At 34.6% G+C, this 8971-nt stretch overlaps 1 pseudogene; it reads left to right on the top strand.

The window, feature by feature from the left end:
- The first annotated feature begins 3018 nt into the window (after nucleotides 1–3018).
- Nucleotides 3019–8334, top strand: LOC149411573 (uncharacterized; annotated as a pseudogene).
- Nucleotides 8335–8971: the final 637 nt, after the last annotated feature.

The raw sequence follows: 8971 nt of genomic DNA, 5'->3' as shown, positions 1-8971 counted from the left end.
CTGAATATCTATCTGTGAACATTAATAATTTTTCTCTTTTTTTGTTATCCTCTTATGTATATTATATTACGACTGTTTATATTCCTCAAATAAATAAATAAATCCCAAAAGACGTAGGCCGTGAAAGAATTTTTTCCTCAGTCAGTACCGCCATTGGATTATAAAATTTCAAATCTACATGGATGGCATTTATTTTTTAAGGTGTGTGTAAATCTACTATTCAGTGGTAATAAACCATGCTTTTACAGGTTGGAATTCAGACTTCTAAATTAAGTTTAAAAATGTTCATAATTCTGATTCATCAAATAAACGACCATTTATAATTCATTAATTCAAATTTTCATTCCAGTCTGACTAAAGCACAGTTAATTAATTAACATTTCGAGGAAATCATGTAAATTAAATGCCCTATTTAAACTCACCCTAAAATTTGGTGATTTTTAGAAACAAACTTTTGTATTACTGAAGAATAACTTTAACTTGCTGGTTTAGTACCCCAATTATTCTTTTTTACATTTTCGAGTTGACATTTATTTATTTATTGTTTCTTTCCATGCGGTATCACTGTTTAATTATTAACTTGACTAGGACTACTAGCCTGTGTTATAATAATTTTACAAAATAATAAAAATAACACAAAGTAATAATATATGTATATTCGAAGCCCTCTTCCATCCCGGGGCCTTTAGGGAACCAAGGAGGAATGGAGAGGAGAGACAAATTCCTCTTCCATCGTGGGGCCTTTAGGGATCCAAAGAGGAGTGGAGAGAAGCGACGAGACCCTCTTCCTTTGTGGAGCCTTCAGAGAACCGAGGGGGAGTGGACTCTGCCGCCATGGGGCCTTCAGGGAACCAAGAAAGAGTAGACTTCTCCGTTGCGGGGCCTTCGGGGAACCAAGGAGGAGTGGAAAGGAGAGACGAAACCTTCTTCTATCCCGGGGCCTTTAGGAAACCAAGGAAGAGTGGAGAGGAGAGACGAAGCCCTCTTTCATCGTGGGGCCTTTAGGGGACCAAGGAGGAGTGGAGAGGAGAGATAAGGCTCTCTGACCTTGCGGGGCCTTCAGGGAACCAAAGGGGATTGGAGAGGAGAAATGAGACCTGGAAATATACGTTGTGGAACCAGAAGACATAGCCTCATATCCAATAACAACCCTGGTGAACTTTATAAAGGGACCGGGTGACTGTTAAAGGAATGAGGTAAAATGAAAGATAGCACAATGGGCCTATGGCCTAACTGCTCACGAGAACTATATGTTAACCGTCTCCGCTCTATAAAAAAAATGTATATTGAAACAACAATATTGTTGCATGAATAATGAGTACCGACTAAGCTGAAGTAACCTATTTCAATAGACTAGTAAACATGTAGGGTGACCATGTCAAATAACATATTTTGCTAATAATTTAAAAGAACAAAGATGAAATGTAGAAGAAAAATGCTATACATTATGCGATTAATTTCGGACAAGGATGAGAAAAAACATATAAAATATTTTTTAACACAACTACTACTAACAACTTTCCACACCCATTTTTTAAACATATTGTAATTTTTTTAGCAGCTGAATACACATTTTATGATGACAGGACTTCCATGATTCCTCCTTTAATTTGACCTTGATTGTTATCTGTGACGGTTTTTATTTTATTCATTATCATTTGCTATTTTATTTAATCTAAAGCTCATAAATTTCAGCAATATTGCACCATGATCTGATATATTAGTAGTGAAGACACCTTCTTGTGGTTCAAATTTAGATTTTCATTGACATGTTATCATAAAATCATTAACATTTTGATAACACGTAATAAAAATGTTATTGATGACATATACACATATTATTTTAAAATTCAATGTATTAAAGTTTCTTCTAAATACCTATTATGTATTATATTATGTATCTACAACGAATCACGCTGTATTTTTTGGCTGTGTTTGAATTTGAATCCCTTCACGTCGCGATGCTATGCTATTGTATGATAATGATACAAGTGAAATTCGATTGTGACGTGAAAGTATAAAACTTATATGACACTATGTACGTTGGATTCCTTTTTTTTAACCCAAGGGGTTTGAAATGCTTTGAAGAAAACTCACTCCCGAAGTATTATAATATTCTTACTGATATATGATACATTATCTAGCAGCTAAATTTCAAAAAGGGAAAATCGTAAGATACCCATTTCCAAAATTTTTATATTCATTTTTAACATGCAGTAGGTACATATGTGTGTTGTGACAAATTATCGACTTTTATATGTGATTTAAAAAAATATATTAGTTACAATAACTTTAAATATTTTATAACATTATTTGATAATGTGTGCCTTTCTGGGTGCTTTACATGTGCTGAGATGCCAATTTTAAAATTTAATAAAATTAGAATTAATTGAAATCAAATAAATTACAGGTATAAAGGCTGCATAGAAAAGAAATGCATTTTTTTAATATTTAAAAAAAAAATTGAAAATATAAAAGAAAAATTAAAAACGAAAAAAATGATTATAGCACAACCTACTGTTTCTAAGTGTCCGGAACCAGCCAATAGGACTATGGCATATAAAATATCCTCAATTGGGGTATATTCTGAGGTTGAACGGTGGAGGGAAGAGGGAAGAGGGAAGAGGGAAGAGGGAAGAGGGAAGAGGGAAGAGGGAAGAGGGAAGAGGGAAGAGGGAAGAGGGAAGGATAGGGAAAAGAAAGGTTGGGAAGTACTTGACTGTGCAGATCTGGTCACCAAATACTGTCGTTTCAAACCACTTTATGATTTGTATTGGCATTATTTCAGCAGGGCAAAGCTGAGAGTATCTATCACTCTGGAACCTGCTTAATATTATGTTTTATTAAATGTTAAATGTTGACCGGTCGATGGCAGAATCGACATCGCGTTTGGGTCCCACCCAGGCGTAGTGTGTTCAATTTCTCGGCTGGCAAGAGCTAGTTCAGACACGGCGAATTCCGCGCGGATGCAAACCGCGCGGATCGACCGCGCGGATCTTAATAATATGGCATCCTACTAGAACGTTCATACAATACCGCGCGGACCACGCATCCGCGCGGTAGCCGCCACTCGACCGCCAGAAAATGAATTCGCGCGGACGCCGCGCGGATCTATTTCTATGACGTGCCATCGGCGCGTTCAGTTGCTTCGTGAAATCCGCGCGTATCGGTCGTGTTACAATGGATCGCTTCGACACCGAATTATTCATTGACGAAGTGGAAAAACGACCAGCTTTGTGGGACATCCAGTGCGCAGAGTATTCTAATAAAATTGTCAAAAATGGAGCTTGGCAGGAGCTAGTGGAATTTTTCGGTGAAAACGAGGATTCATTAGAAAAAAAGGCACTTTTTGGTTAGTAATTTTTATTTATTTTACATGTTAAGTTAAGTAGTTTACATTCTTTGTGATAGATACCAACTTATACGTAAGATTATATTTTTGTGTCTTGCCATTCTACACGACCCTCATTTACAAAGTAATTAGCATATCTATCTCTAATGTTTAAAGATGACGGTGTACCTCTTCCTGCATGTAATCTATTAAGATTACTCATTGGCGCAGTGTATAAAGTACCTTCATACTGCATACCATCTCTTTTTCTTACAAAATTGTGTAGCACGCAACATGCCTTTATTATGTCTTCGGCAAAGTCTATGTTAACGTTTATAGGCCTATGAAAAATACGCCACTTGTTTGCTAAAATCCCAAAAGTGCACTCAATATTACGTCGGGCTCTAGATAACCTATAGTTAAAAATTCTTTTTTCATATGTTAACCCTTTTCCTGGATAGGGTCGCATTAAATTTTCCGATAAACCAAACGCTTCATCGCCAACTATAACATATGGTAATGGTGTAGGATCTGTGTTAGATATTGGTGTAGGTTTTGGTATATGTAATGATTTTTCTATTAATCTTTTATAAAATACTGAATTTTTAAATATTGCAGAATCACTACTTTTTCCATACGATCCAATGTCAATAAAAGTAAAGCAATAGTTAGCATCACAAAGTGCCAGCAGCACTATAGAAAAAAAGTTTTTGTAATTATAATACAAAGATCCAGAATCTTTAGGCATTGTAATCCTTATATGCTTGCCATCGATGGCGCCTATGCAATTCGGGAAATTTGCAGACTTTTCAAAGTCTCTAGCTATTTTCTTCCACGTGTCTTCACTTGGTTCGGGCATGAGCTTTTTGGCGATTGTTTTCCACAAAGCTTGACATACTTCACGGACAACTCCCGTAATTGTAGATTTGCCAAGACGAAAGTTGTAATGAAGTTCTCCAAAAGAACAACCAGTACCCAGATATCTGAAACAATAAAATAACAACACAAATTTATAAGACTAAACAATTCCTTAACGATAGTGATATTTTTTACAGGTGTATCATTGCAAAAAAGTGGAAGAACATACGTGATGCTTACAATAAGGAATTCAAGAAAGGAAAATCAATTCCTTCTGGTTCAGGTGCATGTAAAGGTTCAAAATACATGTATTTTGAACGGCTTTCTTTTCTTCAAAAGTCGGTAGAAAACAAAAAAAACAACAACAAACATAGAAGAAGCAAAAACTGAGGAAAGTGAAGACATTAACAAAGACCAAAACAATTTTGTCAACGCACGTGAAATACGCTCCCTGCCCAATAAAAGAAAGAAAATTAAAATGGCATCAGAAGATCGAATAATATATACAACATATACAACAATACTCTTTTGACAGTGTTAATATGTTTTGATCTACTCCCGTCAAAATTAAACATTTAACCTATTTAAAGTGAATCATTACACATAAGTATCATCAAGTATTAACAAGAAACACATATTTTTAACGTAATAGTGTTTTCCATTGAAAGTGTTCGTGTACTGTGTCAACAAAGGCAAAAACAAATCGACAACTCCGAACATTGTAATAATAAATACTTACCTTTATACAAATCGGTGCAATCCAGAGGTGACCAACCTTTCTCAATATGCTTTGCTACAAATGCCAACTGACTATTAGCGATGGCGTCACATGTCACTCCTGCAGTAAGCAGTTCCACTACGAATGAGGAGGGACAACTGAAACCACATTTCGCAAAGCAAATAATGAGAAAAGACGAACCTGGCGCTGCCCAAACTGCAAAACTTCACCCCAATCAACTGCTACTCCAAACAACTCCATAGAAGACGTGATGATTGGAATTATAAAAATATCCTCTGAACTCACCTCTCTCAAAACTCTCAACAATCAAGTGAAGGAAGGTATGTCGGAATTAAAAAAATCTGTCGACTATAACAATACAAAATTAAACGAATTTACAAAAAGATTCGAATCATTGGAACAGGCGATGAGCAAAATTGATCGACTGGAAGAAGATGTATCCTCCCTGCAATCAACAATCATATCAATTCAAGATGATTCCAAATTCAAACTAAATGAAGAATTAGAAAAAAGAATAACAGAAATAGAAAAAGACCAAGAAAGAAGAAATAGAGAATCGAATAAAACATGTTTAGAATTCCGAGGAATTCCGGAATTTAAAGAGGAAACAACACAATCCCTGAAGGACATCATCTTCAACATCAGCAAATTAGTGAAATGCGACCTCAAAACCAACAACATAGAGAATATATACAGAGTCACTCCACGAAATAAAAATATACCTCCAACAGTGAAACCCAGAACAGTGATAATTCGTTGTAACTCAACGGCTTTAAAAGAACAACTACATAATGATATCAAAACATATAACAGATCTTGTGAACAAAACAGTGATAAACTAAATAATGTTATAATTGGATTATCGGGTCCCTGCTCGCCAATATATGTTTCTGAACTCTTTACCTTACGCGCTAAACGATTATGGTACCTAGCACGACAGTTCACAGCAGAATGTAAGTTCAAATACATTTGGTCTAAAGCCGGTCAAATATTCATTAAGAAGGATGACAATTCACGACCGTTCCTAATAGATTCCGAATTGGCTCTATCAAAAATATGACTATCTGTCATTTTTATTACTCTTTCGTACGATATTACCACTTTCAACCGAACTAAACAGCTGTCACATCCTGAACATCAACTAAACGAAATACGAACAGATAAAATATCTCATAAACAACAATTTTATTTCTTAGGTTCTTCTTATATTATAATTATTTATATTGTTATACTTTTACTATGTGTAATAATTATAGTTCAACAACAGATTAACATCGGATATTTGAGAATATGTATTGAATATTGGACATGTAAATCCCTGGACCGTTCCCCCCTGAATGTACAAACCACTTGAATTCTAACCAAAAAAAAAACTAAAAAATCTTCAAACCATTTATCTACCAAATACTACATCGAACAAATTTAACGATTTATTTATTTATTGTTTTTGGGTTTAAAAAAAAAAAAAATAAAAAAAAAAAATAACGATTTATTCATACTACACCAAAATATTCGAAGTATTTTCCGGAACTTTGATGAATTTAGTATCAAAATCAATAACTTAATATTTCAACCAGACTGCATAATATCAACAGAGACATTCACAAATGATGAGTCACCAGCTTATCAGCTTCCTAACTATACATACATTCCGACAAAAATAAATATAAATAAAAATAGTGGAATTTCAGTATTCGTCCACAGGAAATTCAGTATTGTTACGATTTTAGAACACTCAATATTACACACTAACTGTATTCAAACCGAAATAAAACTCGATAAATATATTTATCACATTATTTCCTTTTACAGAACACACGAATAAATTATTGCACTATTCTTATTATTAACATTGGGCGATATGAACCAAGCACAAGCATTATCTCCATCTACTTCCATCAAACAACATAAATTACCATATTATTATTGTTTAATCTTCCTCTTTGCAATTGTAACTATATGCCAATGATCTTAAGATACATAATAAATATCAAATAAAATGGTTTTAAACGAATATACTAAAGCTGGCTCTACAATCGCGCGCGAAGTCGCGCCGCGAATTCACGCCGTGAATATACGCCGCGATCCGCGCGTGAACTGTGTCTATCCACACTCGCAAAGCTTCAGTTTTGTTCGCCGCAAACCCTTTGTCGCGGGCCAAAAAACCGACAAAAATCGGGGAATGGCACGAAGCGCGAATGCGAAGATTGCGAAGGCGTAAAACAAGATCCACACTCGTGTTTCGCGGCCTTCGCGGCCGTTCGCGCCGCGAGTGTAGAGCGCGCTTAAAACGCATATACTAAACGCATAACGCATATACTAAATAGTTGATTGGCTTAGGTAGGGAGGAGTCTGAAAAACTATTATATAATGTCACTCAAAACTATACATGTTTACCTATGTCATATTTAGTAAAACCTTAATATAAGACTGAAAAACTATTATATAATGTCACTTAAAACTATACATGTTTACCTATGTCATATTTAGTAAAAACTTAATATAAGACTGAAAAACTATTATATAATGTCACTTAAAACTATACATGTTTAACTATTAATGTCACTTTTAGTAAAAACTTAATATAAGACTGAAAAAATATTATATAATGTCGCTTAAACTATACATGTTTACCTACTAACGTCACATTTAATAAAAACTTAATATAAGATAATGTCACTTTTAGTAAAAACTTAATATAAGACTGAAAAACTATTATATAATATCACTTAAAACTATACATGTTTACCTATTAATGTTAAATTTAGTAAAAACTTAATATAAGTATACTTAATTTTTTTTAAAAGAGTTAAAATTAAATTACATTTGGCATTTTACAAACATTTGGTTCCTTAGAACAGGCAATCTGCCTAGCTAGGAACTAAATTCGACCTAACAAAACGTAATAACACTTGTACCTACTCATTTTAAATATATGCTCTCATAATGCTATGTTATTACTGTTATGTCTGCTTTAAATGTATCTAATGTAAAAATAAATAAATAAAAAAAAGATCGATTGGCTAGCAAATTAGAAGAGAGTATTCAGTCACGAGATAAAATACAGAGACAAATCAATGATAATATTTCTAATCAAGATGATGATAAGCTTTTTTGTTTATCGCTGCACAAGGAACTAAAAAAAGTTCCAGAAAACAAGCGTTTGGCTACCAAAATCGAATTGCTCAAGGTAATAGAGAAGGGGCAGATATTACCATCGCCGGTTCGTATAATAAATCAACAAAACATGCCTAATACAGGATTTTTGCAGAGTCAACAGTACTCGAACCCACTAGGATATTTTACTGGATATACAATCCCACCAGCGTCTCCATCTCCTTCATCAAGCATTAACACTGACTCACAGTCTTCTATCATACAAAATATATATGCTGATATTATGTAAAAATAAAGACCTTACCTTAAAGTAATCACGAGTTTTTCGTCTTTTGACACGCTCGACCTCATATGGGTATCCGAAAACGCAATTTGTTCACTGATCGTTTCAAGTAATTCATCAAACGAATTTGTAGACATTCTTAAATAGTTAAAAAATTTAGGCTCAAAATTCCTCAACTTTGGGTATAAAGTCATAAACTGATCATGGGTGAGCCGATCACGCAAAATTGGATGCACCCAATACTTTCGTTTTTTTTTTTTTTTTAGGAGTAATTACACACATATTGCTTCTTCGACTTCCATTACTGAAATGAAGCGGCCGTCACCCTATCACACTACCCCACTCCTCACGCTCACCGCGCGTGTCTGAACACTTTCAATCCGCGCGGATGGGAACCTCGCGGTTTGCATCCGCGCGGAATACGCCGTGTCTGAACTAACGCTTAGTCCTCCGTCACAACACAAGTAACGTTTTCCGTTTACTGTGGTGGTAGTAGGAGATTTTCAAATATTCGCAACGCGGGAATGTGTCTTTATTTTTAAAAAAAATCTAGTTTTCGTAGATTAAACACAATTTTGCCCGGCCTTTCCTCAAGGCATCTATCTTAATAATATTATCAATGTTAAAAGAATTTAAATATATG

Source organism: Hesperophylax consimilis, chromosome 25 (assembly GCF_061612785.1).
Source record: "Hesperophylax consimilis isolate HC1 chromosome 25, BYU_Hcon_1.0, whole genome shotgun sequence".
Lineage (NCBI taxonomy): Eukaryota > Metazoa > Arthropoda > Insecta > Trichoptera > Limnephilidae > Hesperophylax > Hesperophylax consimilis.
The sequence above is the reverse complement of the archived record's forward strand: the minus strand, read 5'-3'. Positions and strand labels throughout refer to the sequence as shown.